At 44.8% G+C, this 15,588-nt stretch overlaps 1 protein-coding gene across 1 annotated transcript in view; it reads right to left on the bottom strand.

Moving 5' to 3' along the window:
- TP53BP1 (tumor protein p53 binding protein 1) overlaps positions 1-15,588 on the bottom strand; it is a 153,937-nt gene that overhangs the window by 118,473 nt on the left and 19,876 nt on the right. The window lies entirely within an intron of this gene.

Here is a 15,588-nt window from a genome sequence, read left to right as displayed (position 1 = left end):
ACCTTGAGAATATTCTCTTCCATCTTGTGTACAACGTATCTGCTTGGCAAATGGGAAGCTACCCTGTGCTGTGGCGTGGTTATATTAACAATAGCATGCAGTCTGGACAGAATAGAACACGTACTGTTTGTCATGTATTTTTTCTAGTAATACTGGAGTGCAGAACGCAGCGGCAGGACTGGCTAGGTGATATAACTGTTTTCCCAATGATGGATTAAGATGAAATGGGACCCTAGGCACGTTAGTAAATTTGGCTCATGCTGATGGTCCTTTCAGGGCCTGGCAGAGCGAGAGGGGCTCCCGCCTCAGGGCGCAGTGCAGGAGGGGGTGCATAACTCACTTAGCTATCAGTCCCCTATTGTGTTTGAAGCAGAGAGAAATAAGAAAAGAGGATGCATGGCAGTGATTGAAAGCCATATGACTAGAGATTAAGGTGTTGGGGGCCCTGGGGCACCTCTTAGTCTAATAGCAATCAGTGTGTGACGGCTGTGGAGGTTAGTTTTCTCTTGCCTTATTATCTCCAGCATGCTCTTAGTGAATGGCCTCAATTCACTAAGCTTATCTCCTGTCTTTAATAACGTTTCTAGAGTTATCACCATGGTGATAAGGCATGTAGTGTCTCAGCCTTGGGTGCTGGAGCCAGCTCTGGGTCCTTTAGACCAGTGTTTCTCAACATTTTATTGGTATGTACCCCTTTTAAAACCCTGTACTCACCAAGTACCCCCTACTATAGTAAACATTATCACAAGTACCCCTTGACAAATATATATGTAATCCTACTACATGATAATTGGTTCTAAACAATTTCCAAGCATTTACTATTGCTTTTAATTAGCTAAAATTCTAATTTGGTGCTGTTTAAATAAGAATTATCATTTTCTAAAACTCTAAATTTTTTATTAATTTTTAAGTATATCAAGCCCGAGTACCCCCTGGAACCATCAGAAGTACCCACTGGGGTACACGTACCACACGTTGAGAACCTAGGCTTTAGACAATCTAAAGTGTGAGACGCAACAGAGAAAGTGCCAGTTGGGCCTCCCTTACACCCACTAGGCCCCAGGCACCAGTATAGGTTGCCCTGTGGATGATCTTGCTCTGTGCTGTATACTTCTCAGGCCCTGTTCACAATGCAAGGAGTGCAGCTACTTGGCACGGCCACTAAATTGCTCCTGTCCTGGACCCGGTGCAGTGTAGAAGACTGCAATAGCTGACAATTATTTTTGTAGCTTCAAATTGTTGTAAACAGACGAACCTGGAAAGAATAGCAATTCATGATATTACATAGAAATTTGGACACACGCTGTGCAAATTGCGGCTGTTTTACTGGGCACCCAAGTTTTTATGTAATGCCACTAATCACAGCATTGCGGCAGGTTTTTTTTTGTTTTTTTTTTTTGAGGGGGGGGGGGGGGGGGGGGGGTTTGTTAAGGGTTAGGAGCGAGCAGGGGGTGGAGTGGGCTAATAGACAGGTGTGGGGGTTAAAAAACAAAACAAAATCTACTTAACTTGGTCTTCCTCCAGCCCCAGGCAGCATATCTGTCCCTCACCGCAGCTCTGCTCCCAGCCGGGGTCCCCTACGTCTTCTGCGCCTGCGCTCCTGCAGAAGATTCTGACCTGGCGAGATCAGCATCTGCAACGAAGGGAACACCATCCAGGAGCGGAGGGAGCTGCGGCATGGGACAGATAGGCTGCCAGGGGCTGGAGGAAGCCCAAAGTAGATTTTGTTTTTAACCCGGCACCTGTCCTTTAACCCTCCTGGCAGTTAATTAAAACCGCCAGGGGGCAGCGCAGCACTATTTAAAAAAAAAAAAGAAAAAACATGTAGCTAGCCCAGCGCTAGCTACATGACAGCCGCTGTGCAGCGGCATCTCCCTACCCTCTTCGATCGCCTCCGGCGATTAAGCCCGTCCGGAAATCCCGTTCTGAACGGGATTTCCATTAGGGCTTCCCCGTCGCCATGGCGATGGGCGGGGTGACGTCATCGACGTCGTGACGTCAAAGGGAGTCCCAATCCACCCCTCAGCGCTGCCTGGCACTGATTGGCCAGGCAGCGCACGGGGTCTGGGCAGCGCGGCGGCTAATCGGTGCAGAGCGGTGGCGATCGGAGTGCACATGCAGCTAGCAAAGTGCTAGCTGCGTGTTGCAAAAAAAAAAAATTATGCAAATCGGCCTAGCAGGGCCTGAGAAACCCTCCTGCGCGGCATAGCCCGAGCTCAGCTCGGGCTTACCGCCAGGAAGGTTAAGGATTAGGCACCACTGAGGAAAGGGGTTATGGGTTTAGGCATCAGTAGAGTGAGGCTTCTGTGTGACAGTAGGGTTAGGTAATTTTGCAATCACAATTAAAGGGATACTGTAGGGGGGTCGGGGGAAAATGAGTTGAACTTACCCGGGGCTTCTAATGGTCCCCGCAGACATCCTGTGTTGGCGCAGCCACTCACTGATGCTCCAGCCTCGCCTCCAGTTCACTTCTGGAATTTCTGACTTTAAAGTCAGAAAACCACTGCGCCTGCGTTGCCGTATCCTCGATCCCGCTGATGTCATCAGGAGCATACTGCTCAGGCCCAGTATGGTCTGTGTCTGCGCAGTACACTCCTGGTGACATCGGCGGGAGCAAGGACACGGCAACGCAGGCGCAGTGGTTTTCTGACTTTAAAGTCAGAAATTCAAGAAGTGAACTGGAGGCGGGGCCGGAGCATCGGTGAGTGGCTGCGCCAACACAGGATGTCTGCGGGGGACCATTAGAAGCCCCGGGTAAGTTCAACTCATTTTCCCCCGGCCCCCCTACAGTATCCCTTTAAGTAGTAGAATATCGGTAATTTTATAATTATTCTACTAGCGGCAGTATACGGAGCACTTTTCCTTTAACACATGTATACAGAAACAGGTGCTATTGAATTCAGTAGTAAGGTCTAGTGAGGGCAGTACAGACTGCTGCTGTAAAACATACAATGGCCTCAATTCACTAAGCTTATCTCCTGTCTTTAATAACGTTTCTAGAGTTATCACCATGGTGATAAGGCATGTAGTATTCAGGGAACATTTTACCTCAGGCAAACCTAAAGTTAACTCTTCTGTCTTTAAAGGAGTTGTCAGGGGAAATATAGTAAAATGAATGGTACTTACCGGGGGCTTCCTCCAACCCCACGCTCCCAGGACCTCCCTCGCCGCAGCTCTGCCCGCAGCCGTTCGCCGGAGCTCCGACCCGGCCCCCGGCGATGACGTCAGAACGACCTTGAGGTCGCTCTGTACTGCGCCTGCGTGATTGGCGCTGTCAATCACCACCACGTGGGCCGAAGCGGACTGCACGGGCGCAGAACTACTGCGCCTGCGCAATCCACTCCGGCCCACGTGGCGGTGATTGACAGCGCCGATCGCGCAGGCGCAGTACAGAGCGACCTCCAGGTCGCTCTGACGTCATCGCCGGGGACCGGGTCAGAGCTCCGGAGAACGGCTGCGGCGAGGGAGGTCCTGGGAGCTTGGGGCTGGAGGAAGCCCCCGGTAAGTACCATTCATTTTACTATATTTCTCCTGACAACTCCTTTAAGTTAAGGTGAGATCGCTAAAGTTAACTCTTCAATCCTTAAAATAACTCCTGAATTCTGAAAATAACTACAGAGGAGGTAACTTAACTACAGAGGAGGTAACTTAAAGAGAACCCGAGGTGGGATTTAATTATGTTAGTGAGGCACAGAGGCTGGTTGTGCACACTAACACCAGCCTCTGTTGCCCCATGGTGTGCCTCCAGGACCCCCCTGCGCGCTGCTATACCCTCCGCAGTGCTAGCGACACACAGCGTGTTGCCAGCACAATGTTTACCTATGCCGTGTCTGTTAGCGCCGCTCCCCCACCTCCTCTGTATCGGCGCTACCCGCCCGCATCCCTTCCCTCCCGCTGATTGGAGGGAAGGGATGCGGGCGGGTAGCGCCGATACAGAGGAGGCGGGGGAGCGGCGCTAACAGACACGGCATAGGTAAACATTGTGCTGGCAACATGCTGTGTGTCGCTAGCACTGTGGAGGGTATAGCAGCGCGCAGGGGGGTCCTGGAGGCACACCATGGGGCAACAGAGGCTGGTGTTAGTGTGCACAACCAGCCTCTGTGCCCCACTAACATAATTAAATCCCACCTCGGGTTCTCTTTAAGGAATGGAGACTTAAGATAACTCTCTCACTGTGTGGATTTAAGTTTTCTCTTGCCTTATTATCTCCAGCATTATCTTAGTGAATTGAGGCCTCAATTCACTAAGATCATGCTGGAGATAATAAGGCAGGAGAAAACTTACCTCCACACAGTGAGAGAGTTATCTTATCTCGCCATTCCTTAAGTTACCCCCTCTGTAGTTAAATTATCTCCTCTGTAGTTATTTTCAGAATTCTGGAGTTATTTTAAAGATTGAAGAGTTAACTTTAGAGATCTCACCTTAAAGAAATCCTATCGATTCACATATTTTTTTCAATTGACACAGAAATTGTTTGGGAAGTGCTGCTAAGTACTGGTGTATACTTTTTAGTAGCAACTTCTTTGTTTACTGTTAGCAAAATACATTCAAAGTTTACTGACGCCAAAACTGACTACTGAGCCATGAGGAGAAGGGAAATTCCCCTCACACTTGATCAGTTAACTCTGTGCAGCTCTGTGTGTGACAGAGAGAGACAGGACACAGGAGCTGCAGCTGTTGGGAGCTCTGTTTCTGACTGAAGTGTCTGAAGAGAGCAGAGGAAATGTAACTAATTGTCACAGCTTGTAACATACTGTTTTTGCTTTCAGAGTTTGATATGTTTGATATTTGCTTTCTGTAGTCTGATATGCAACTCTGTCTGTGCATTGAAGCAGACACCCCTTCTGCAATTGATTTGTCCCAATATAGCTAAATCCTACCCTCAATAAATTACAGCTTTTGCCTCTGATATTTAACATGAAAAGTAGGAAAATGTTTACACAGCTACTTAGACATTATTTGTACATTGTCATTTTAGAACACTTGGGTATCGATAGTATTCTTTTAACTTAAAGGGAACCAGAGAGGAACGGGGGGTTGAAAAAAGAAAATGATTTTATACATACCTGGGGCTTCTTCCAGCTCCATAAGCCTGAATCGCTCCCACGCCGCCATCCTCAGCTTCCTGGATCCGCCGGTACCGGGCCCGTCACTTCCGGCGGACGCGGCCAATTGTCCGCATCACAGGGGCTCCCTCCATACATGTACGCAAGCGGCAGCGCAGTAAGCAGCCACATGCGTATCTGTATGGAGAGAGAGCACCCTGTAATGCGGAGAATTGGCCGCGTCCGCCGGCCGACTTGCCGACTCGCGGCAATGACGGGACCCGGTGGCGGCGCATCCAGGCAGCGGAGGACGGCGGCGTGGGAGCGATCCGTGCGTATGGGGCTGGAGGAAGCCCCAGGTATGTATATTGAATCCTCTCTGGTTCCCTTTAAAGAGGAACTCCAGTGAAAATAATGTAATAAAAAAGTACTTAATTTTTACAATAATTATGTATAAATGATTTAGTCAGTGTTTGCCCATTGTAAAATCTTTTAAATCCCTGATTTACATTCTGACATTTATTACATGGTGACATTTTTACTGTTGGCAGGTGATGCAGCTGCTGCATGCTTTTTTGGCAGTTGGAAACAGCTGTAAACAGCTATTTCCCACAATACAACAAGGTTCACAGACAGGAAACTGCCAGGAGTACCACGGTCCTCAGAGTTTCCTGTGGGATGGGTTGCACCACAATATCAGTCATACAGCGCCCCCTGGTGGTCTGTTTGAGAAAAGGAATAGATTTCTCATGTAAAAGGGGGTATCGGCTACCGATTGGGATGAAGTTCAATTCTTGGTCGGAGTTTCTCTTTAAAGACAACTTTAGGTTTTACTGTAAATGCATTTTAACAGGAAGAATAAGAAAAAACGGAAAAAATTAATTATTTCTCAGTTTTCAGCCATTATAGTTTTAAAATAATACATGCCTCCATAATTAAAACTCACGTATTGTATATGCCCATATGTCCCGGTTATTACACCGTTAAAATTATGCCCCTATCACAATGTATGGCGACAATATTTTATTTGGAAATAAAGGTGCATTTTTTCCGTTTTGCATCTATCACTATTTACAAGTTCAAAATAAAAAAAAATATAGAAATATTTCATCTTTACATTGATATTTAAAAAGTTTAGACCCTTAGGTAAATATTTACATGTTTTTTTTGTTTTTTTATTGTAATGGTTTTTTTTTTTATAGTAAACATTTTATTTGGGTAGTTTTGGGAGGGTGGGAGGTAAACAATAGATTTATAATGTAAATGTGTGTTAATTTTAATTTTTTTTTTTTTACAGGTGTAGTATTACTTTTTGGCCATGAGTTTGTTTACATGACGTCACTCTAAGCGTAACATATGCTTACAGTGACGCATCGGGAAGGGAACGGCCAGAAAAGGCGCAGCTTCCGAGAGAAGCTGTTGCTTTTTCAGCGGGGGAGAGGAATCAATTATCGGGCACCATAGCCCGATACATTGATTCCCTGGCTACCGAATCCGCGGCCGGGAGTGCGCGTGCACGCGCGCCAACGGCCGCGGGAGCGCGCGTTAGCGCGCATGGTTCCTGGACGTAGAGACTACGTCCAGGAACCAAAATAGGTTAATGAGCCTCTTTCCGAGTTTTTTACAAATGTAGAAAACCTTTTATGATAATAGCTAAGTGTGAAAAAACTCTCCAACAAAGACAGCACACGTAAATACCTTTAAGAAAAACTGCTAAGGAACTCGAGATCGACCACAAGTCACCATACATGCATTGCATGCACCACTCATCCCACGGCCATGATTCACACTGGATACTGAGTTTAGTCAAATGACACTACAGCTAGTGCATTGCTAGCACAAGTCTTTATGGAATATGTTCCAAACAAAGCAATACTTGTACTAAGACCACACGTGAAAGTTCCATATTGCACCAGTAAATTCTCCAGGGTGCATTCATGTGCTTAGACATATGTGTCATGTATCATAGCTGGAAAAATATCCTGCTGGCAGACTTACTGCGCTGCAGCCGACAAACGGGGTCCCGTCCACTGGGGATACACTACCGCAACTCTTCTTGAGTAGACAGTTCTATTTGCTTCCACATGCATGAATAAAGCAATACATTTCCCAGTCCCGTTACCTGGGAGCCACAATGGTGTAGATTGTTGCTACTCACGGTCCTCCGGTAAGGAAACCTTGTCACAGTCGGCATTTGGGAAAAACTTTAAATTTGCAAAAAGTTATAGAAATAACAAATGCAGTACTTTTACTATTTTTTTTTTAGCGAACAGGCTTTGAGAATTGATGCCAATCTGTACACATTAACCGGCTAATCTCTGAAGTGCCTTTACTGGACATCAATTAGAAGCAATGCGAGGGAAAAGAGGGAAGGGTTTGGGGATAAGAAAGCATATTTCCCCTGTAGTGGATTGCGGAGACATCGCCACCCCGACTGACAGCGGGGCGGCTGAATCCGCGTTCAGACCGGTGGTTTCTCCGCAGCGGCATGCGTTTGGTTTGTCTGAGCCTAGTAGTGCACACAGATGGAGAGCTACGCGCGTGCTAACAGGCGATTGGTTGAATGGGACTGGGTGGCGCTGAGAAGCGCTCTGCTATATATACTTCTCGGCTGTCAGTGGCTGGTTGTCTGCCGTTGCGAATGCTTATGTGTTAGCACTCAGACCATAGTCAGATCCGTCAGTGTGTTTGAACCAGGTGGACCTGGGAATTCACACTTAGCCAGATAACTGTGTTATTACTGTGTTATACTTTAGACCAGTCCCAGAGTGTTGAGACCACGGACCTCACACTCTAGACTAGGCCTCTGCTTGATATCTGTTATGACCAATTGCTCCCTCAACTCTGCTCCTGCTCTCTGATTCGGTACCTTTGCACATCTGATTACCTGTTGCCAACCCTGCCTGTCCCTGGTTACCGAATCAGCCTTCTGTCTCTGTACTTTATCTGCTCGTGTGTTGCCGACTTGGCCTGACCGACCCTTCTACCTGTGACACCCCCCCCCCAGTGGGGTGTCCAGTAGCTGCAGGGACCCCTCAGAGGGACCTCCCTGCAATCCAGTCAGGGACTCAATCTCACTGGAGTCCTTTGACTGCAGTACAGTCTGATTCCCAGCTGTTCAGGGAAACCTTGACTCTCAGTGTACTCCAAGCCAATCAGGAGATACTAATTGTACTATCTGGAGTCACCTGCTCCTCAGGTGATCCAGACTCATATACTGTTGCACCAAACACTTACACTTATCAGGTGTCCAGAGGTTAGTTATACTTGTATTATTGGTGATTCTGCAGATCATCAATAATCAGGTATAAATCTGTATTCTTGGTGATACTGCAGATCACTAATAATCAGATTCTCTCTGTGTGCTGACACCGATCGTTACATCCCCATTCTAAATATACAGAGAAATCTGTCCGTATAGAGGCTGTGGGGCACAAAAGTGCCTAAGCGGTAAATCCACATCGTCTTCAGGCGGTAAGTTTCTTGTCGACATCAAATTTCCTCACCCACTTCTTCCCAGTAATGATCTCTCAAAGGGCCTATTATCCTCATCTTCCCCCTCTACATTGCCTATGTGTTCCTACATTCCTACCTTAAACTGCTATTTTGTTTTCCCCACATAGATGCGTTCGCATGGACATGTAATTGTGTATACAACTCTCACAATTCACAGAGCTACCTATTTTGCACTCCTTTTTCCCTTTTGAGTCCAAAAATGTGCTGTCCTGTCTTATGCACATATGGGCATACATTTTCCCTTACTGCGTTTGGACATACCTTTTTTTTTTTTTTTTTTTTTTTTTTTTGGGGGGGGGGTTCCTCAACAACCATGTTATTCGTTTCTTCTGTGATCTTGTACCTATATACTGTATTCTGGGGTTACTAATCTCACACTTTTGGCCCTACACCAACAATTTCAGCAACATCTGGAGAAGAAGTTAATATCATCTAAGTGCATCCCAATGGGAATGAGTGACTATTCTCTCTACTGGGGCATATTATGCGTGTTGAGTTGTAACTGACATTGGCTTCAATTCATCAAGCATTACCGCATTCGGTAATGCTGAAAACAGCTGAGTTAACGGAGCACTTAAGAAAATGTTAATTCATCAAAGCTGTTACCGAATGAGAAGCTGAAATGACAGAGCAATGAGATAAATTACCGACTTGTGCTCAACACATGTCAGCAAATGTCAGTAAATGTTAATTCATCAAGGTTACCACATTCGCTAGCACATTCGGTGTTTATCTCCAGCTCTCCCCTGTCGTTACAGGCTTCGAAAGCCTTCTGTGTGAATGTTTTCATGATTAACAGGAGCAGGCAGCCAATAGAAACAGCCCCTGTTCTCCTGCAAGTGCCGCTGATAGGTGCTGATAGGTCACACAGGCTTCTTCACACAAGCTTCCAGACCCCCAGGGCAGTGAGCAGAGAGAACGGGACAAAAGATATCCCCAGATGTCCTTCGGTCGTTTAACCCTTTGAGTCCCTGTTTGAATATGCAAAGATGCAAGTGGTGAAATCACCAAGCATGGCATTTGTAATGTCTCCAGGAAGTTTATCTACGTTGTGGCAAATAAGTAAAATGTTAAGAAACACTGATGGACAGATTCAGAGCAGCAGAGGCAGTATAAGTAACAGTAAATATAACACGTTTACATAAAGGGATGTCTGGATGCCTTCTATTGTTATCAGCTTGTAACAACACAGAGACATTCCAAGCTGCTCTGCACCACTCTGCTGTTATCTAACAGCCTTTGATGAACTGAAGCCGTAGTACTTCTGTAACTTAACGAACCTCTACCACACATGTGAAAATATTGATGAATTAGCACAGTGAAGTGTAAAATACCGAATGCGGTATTTTAAGGACTGGGATTTTGTTATCGAACACCCTTTGATGAATTGAAGCCATTGTGTGTGTTATCTCTCGAGTTTCTTATAATGACTCCATAATGCAATACTGTGAAAAAGACTTAGCATTATAAGTAAAAAGGAAGGTGGCAAAGGATCTTTAGTGGTGTCTGATGGCCGACCGACCTTGAGTGCATTGTTCTCTTTCTAGCCCCACCCACCAGAAGCTATGTTGTCATGTACATAGGCCCTCCTCTTCCCACCACAGTAACAGAGGCTGTTTCATAACGATCCAAAGTTAGTGCAATTATGTCATTGTGTTTAGATTTAAAATTACATTAAATTTACATAAAATTATACATTGAATCATTTAAAATTATTGCAACATCTAGACTCCCATGCATATTTTATCTACAAAGTCAATCAGTGCTATGGTATTGTAATGTTTTATGTAAATTACACTTCTGAAGATATAGCAGATATGCCATACAGTATTTATCAGCAGAAACTATGAACTATAATGTGGAGTCACAAGGGCAGAAAAAATATAGAATTAAGAACAATGGACCTCATAACCTGGACAGATCTGACATAAGTACAATAGGTTAGTGATATGCTTTCATTCTGGCCTGTTTCTATCTTGCAGTTCTCCCCAGGGGCTGTCAATGGTTTTAGATTACAGACACATAATTATAAGACAACTTAAAACTATTGTTAAGTTTGTATGTTATGTAGATTGCTTTGGAACACCTGGGTTTTTACAGTGTGTTACTTTTAGGCGAGGTGATTGGGGACTGGCACCATATTTGGGTTTGATTTACAGTGATGCAACAGTGAGATGGGGAAATCAACAGGGACTTTGCTTTTATTTAAGTGTTTTGACATTATAATACAACTGCATGGTATGCTACTGTGCATAATGTGCCATGAGTAGGGAAAGCAAATTAAACCTGCTGACAACCAGGATGGGGGGCACAGAGAATTTGGCATCATCAGAAGTACAGAGTCTTTGGCATCAAATATACTCGTAGTGAATTGGTAACATACAATTATAAGTCTGTACCAATTGAATTAAGGTTCATCATTTTAAAACATGGTAATAAACCAATGGTATCAATGAATTAACATGCATAATAGGGTCTATCCAATGCAGCAGCACGTAATAACACTCACATTTGAATATCAGCTAATGTTATTTCCTTTCCTTCCACCTGTCCCAGACAAGGCGAAATATGTTTAATCAATCTTTGTGTACATGGATATGTTTTTTAGTGGTTTTCCTCTATCCATCCTGCTGCCCAATGCCTCAGGGTGGGTTAGGGGACAACCACTTTAGTGAAAATTCTTGCCTTACTACAAATAACATTTCTGGGAGAAAGCTTTTCATACTAAAGTGCAATTCTTCCTTGTGGATAACTCCCGACCCAACAAACATAGAAGGGGGTCCAGTGTTATACAGGTGCCCATCTTCTCATGTAAGAATTGGACCACATGTCCAGTAAGATTTAACCACAGGGCATTCCCAAGTTAAGTGTATGAAGAGAGGGACAGGAGCTGAGCATTTAGGACAAGTGTCGCTGACAAGGGGGTTATATTTGGCTACCGTGAGGGGGTTAAATAGGACTAGTGAACAACATAGAGCAGGGAGTTGCATTCATGCACACACTGAGAGGATTCCTTTCCTGCTGCTAAGGAGTCTTCCCAGTCTACGTTGATGCCTGCACTGGTGCATATGTCAAGTGACTGTGTTGTACGCTCAATAGCTCCATGTTCTACCATTGATTTGTGCAGGGTGCCTATCAAGTGTTTGGAGGGGCGAAGGGTCCAGAATGTACACGGTCCAAGAGCGATGAAGAAACAATCTGTATCACTGAATTGCCAAATTGACTGTGAAGTGCATGTGTCAACTGCAAATAACGGAATTGGTGGTTAAAGAGATCTAGGGACCAATTTTCCTGCACTTATCTGTCCTAAGTACATAATACCCTGCTGTACCCAGAAGTGTGGGTCAGGTACCATACTATGTTCAACCAGGCAAGGGTTATGCCATAGTTGGGTATACTGCTCACGCCCCTTCTGGCAGTATAATCGAGTTGCTCTCTTCCATACTTGGAAGAGCCTGGGTTAGAATTTTGTTGGGAATGTTTTTTTTTTTCGGGGGGGGGGGGGGGGGTTCTGACAAAGCAGGTCCAAGGCTATGGACTCTTTGTGGATGTCAAGATAATTTACCTAGGCCTCTCTGAGTTATAGAGGTGCAGATGCGTGACTCAAGTGGACATATTATTATTATTTAGTATTTATATAGCGCCGAAATCTTACGCAGCGCTGTACAGAGAATATAGTCTTGTCACTAACTGTCCCTCAGAGGAGCTCACAATCTATTGCCTACCATAGTCCTTTGTCTAAGTCATGTAGTGTATGTATCGCAGTCTAGGGCCATTTTTTTTTTTTTAAGGGGAAGCCAATTAACTTATCTGTATGTTTTTGGGATGTGGGAGGAAACCGGAGTGCCCGGAGGAAACCCACACAGACACGGGGAGAACATACAAACTCCTTGCAGATGTTGACCTGGCTGGGATTTGAACCAGGGACCCAGTGCTGCAAGGCGAGAGTGCTAACCACTACGCCACCGTGCTGCCCATATGCTGGATTTGTGCTGCCATGTAATAGTGGTGGAAAGAAGGTAGGACCAAGCCACCCAGACCATTCAGATTAATGAGAAGAGAGCACCTAAGTCTGGCCCTCTTGGGATTCCATATAAAACCAACCACAAATGACTGAAGGAGACAGGCACATACACAAGGGAGTGATGTAAGATGTAAAAAAAATTTGGGTAATAGTATCCTTTTCACTTGGTTTGTCCCACCCACATCCGACAAAAAGAGCTTATGCCATGCCTTACACTTGGCCTGTACATGAGCAAGTAGGGGAAATATCTCACCCTGGAGGTACATTCTGAGCTTACCGTATATTTAAAGTGGTCTTAAACTCTGACATAACATTCAATAAAAATGGGTTTTCCTACTTTTTATTATTCATAAAGTTATCATATTTGCTTTTGTGCACAAGTAATATTGTCTGTCTACAAATTACAGGTTTCCAAAGTGTAGTTTACCTTGCCCTGAAAGCTGCCATTGCATTTTATTGCAGTTGCTTTTAATTATATATTAAAATCTTCTAGTGAGCTGTTCTGAACTGTGTGCATGCTAGAAGAGGAGCAAACTTCTCAGAGAGTGTTTTCAGTTGTTAAAAACAAATGCAACAACATTGGAATGTAATCAAAGATACTGTTATCTCCAGTCTGATGCTGATTTGAAGCTGAATAGCCTTTCCATAGCAGGACAAAGTGTTTAACCGTTTCAATGATGTTCTGCTACAAATGTTTTCTGGGATAGTAGCTTCAAAGCTGTAAGGAGTCTTTTAGAGCAGAGTAGAAATGCTGACTTTAAACTTCAAGGTTCTTGAAGGTCTGTACAGTCTGAAGGGGTACCAGAGCAGGACAAGACCAGGAAGGGGAATCGTCTACTAGCAATGTAACCACCTTATCTCTGTTGGTGCATAGCCCCGAGTAGTAGCTAGACTCGTCATTCGTGTCTAAGGCTGCTCACAAGGAGCCCACTGAATGTGTTAGGTATAGGACAGTGTTGTCTGCATAAAGACTGAGGTTATAATGTCACTGCAAGCATGGGTGCAGCAGGCCAGTGGCTCTGTTGCTAGCGCATATAAGAGAGGGGAAAGAGGGCAGCCTTTCTGTTACCTTGTGCAGCTAAAATGGTTCAGATATCCATCCATTCGTAGAGGTGCCGGCCATGGTAGAACTGTACAATAGCTTTACCCACCTACAGAAGTTATCTCGGAAGCCAAACTTGGCAAGGACCGCTATTAAGTAGGGCCATTCCACAGAGTGAAAGGCCTTTGCCATGCTTAGCAAAGCAACCACTCGCACACCTCTGTTCTGGTGCTCACACTGTATATTGGTCATGAGCCTTCATATGTTTATGGATGTATTTTTGCCAGGCAATGCACCAGCGAGACAAAAACCTTGTTCACCCTCATGGCCAAGACCTTTGCTAGGATTTTAATATCAGCAGTTAACAGTACAATTGGCCCATAGGACTTGCCAGGCTTGGTCACCACTACAATCAGCACCTGACACACGATTCTGGCGATAACCCTTCTTCAAATGCTGCTTCAAATGTTTGCAGTAGCACAGGCACAAGCTCATCTGAATATTTATTTTACAGATTTTGATGGGGATACTGTCTAGCCAAGAGGGGCCTTCCAATTGGGGAGACTTGCTATTGGCATCCATATTTCCTCCTCAGACACCACGGCATCACACTGCTCGAGTTTCAACCTCTGCTAGATATACTTTGGAATCTGTCTGGGTGGCATGCGAGTGGCGTGCCTACAGATCTTTGTAGAAGTCTGCAAAGACTCCACTTCTGCTGGGCTCACTACCGTTTGACCTGTCTTGTCTAGGATCTGGTTAATTACTGGGAAGATGTTAAGGAACAAGCAATCCTGGCCAGCAAGGTGCCAGTTTGTCTGCCATGCTCAAAGTTCATTAGTCTTTATAATGTCTAACCAAAAGGGGTGGTACTTCCAGAACTGGTATGAGGGCTTCTGACCCCACAGCATGGTAAGCATAACCAGTATGTGATCTGACACCAAATGTGCGAGTATGTCCACCGCGGTACTGTTTTTAAGAATATCAGTGGATGTAATCCAGGCACAAGGAGGAGAAGTTAAACGTAACTGATAAGCAAGTATAGGCCTGTATTTCCGGGTGGAGGTACCTCTTCAGGCTTCACTGTTATTTGGGCCAAGATTGCATGGCAGGTGGAAATCCCCTTCATTATTTGGTTCAGGGAGGGGGCCGGTGACTCATCTTCCGAAGAGTCATTGCCATCTTGGGAGCCCGCCAGACCTTTTTGAGCTTTGCGGCAGCTTCAGAGCCTCATTGGGTCATTTCAGCAGCAGTACTGCACTCTCCTATCTTCATGGCACCAATAGTCGATTTGGTCCAGCAGTAATGAGCAATCAGGCAGATTCAAGGGTGGATCGAGGAGCGGGAGTTTAGCAGTGACGTGTCCTCACTTCATGGACTTTCAGCCAGGCCCCCACCCCCCATTGCAGAGGACTTTTAATGAATCCCTTGAAATACAACAATTTTTAGTTGTAATAAGGCTGAAAATGGCCCTGAAGTCAGCAAGGCCTAATGTTTGACAGACATAAACAATGTGAAATCCATACATAAATCAAATTATAGGCATTAAATTCTTCAGTAGTAATTGAAAGTCTATACAAGTAGCAGTCATTGCACAGACATTTCCATTCTGATTTACAAAATGTTGTCAATAAATCATATTGCCATTACATTATGCACAGTATTCTCTAATCTCATGTCATTTCTAAGATCAACAAGAGCACTTCAGGACTTACATATTTGACATCCTAGGCTTACAATGCCCGTTAATATTGTAATTCAAGAAATTTACAGTATATCCATTTTCTGTAACTAAAAATATCTTTCTCATAATATGTGCATTAGCGTTCTGGGTTCATGTACAGAAATGCTTAAACTGCTGTTTCCTGACTACTAAAGTCTACATTACTGTCAGAGAGCAGCACATGCACAATAGCTGCCATTTACATCTGTGATGAATATATCAGAGAACCCTGATACAC

Source organism: Hyperolius riggenbachi, chromosome 3, assembly GCF_040937935.1.
Source record: "Hyperolius riggenbachi isolate aHypRig1 chromosome 3, aHypRig1.pri, whole genome shotgun sequence".
NCBI lineage: Eukaryota > Metazoa > Chordata > Amphibia > Anura > Hyperoliidae > Hyperolius > Hyperolius riggenbachi.
Note: the sequence above shows the minus strand (reverse complement) of the source record. Positions and strands in the feature narration are given on the sequence as shown.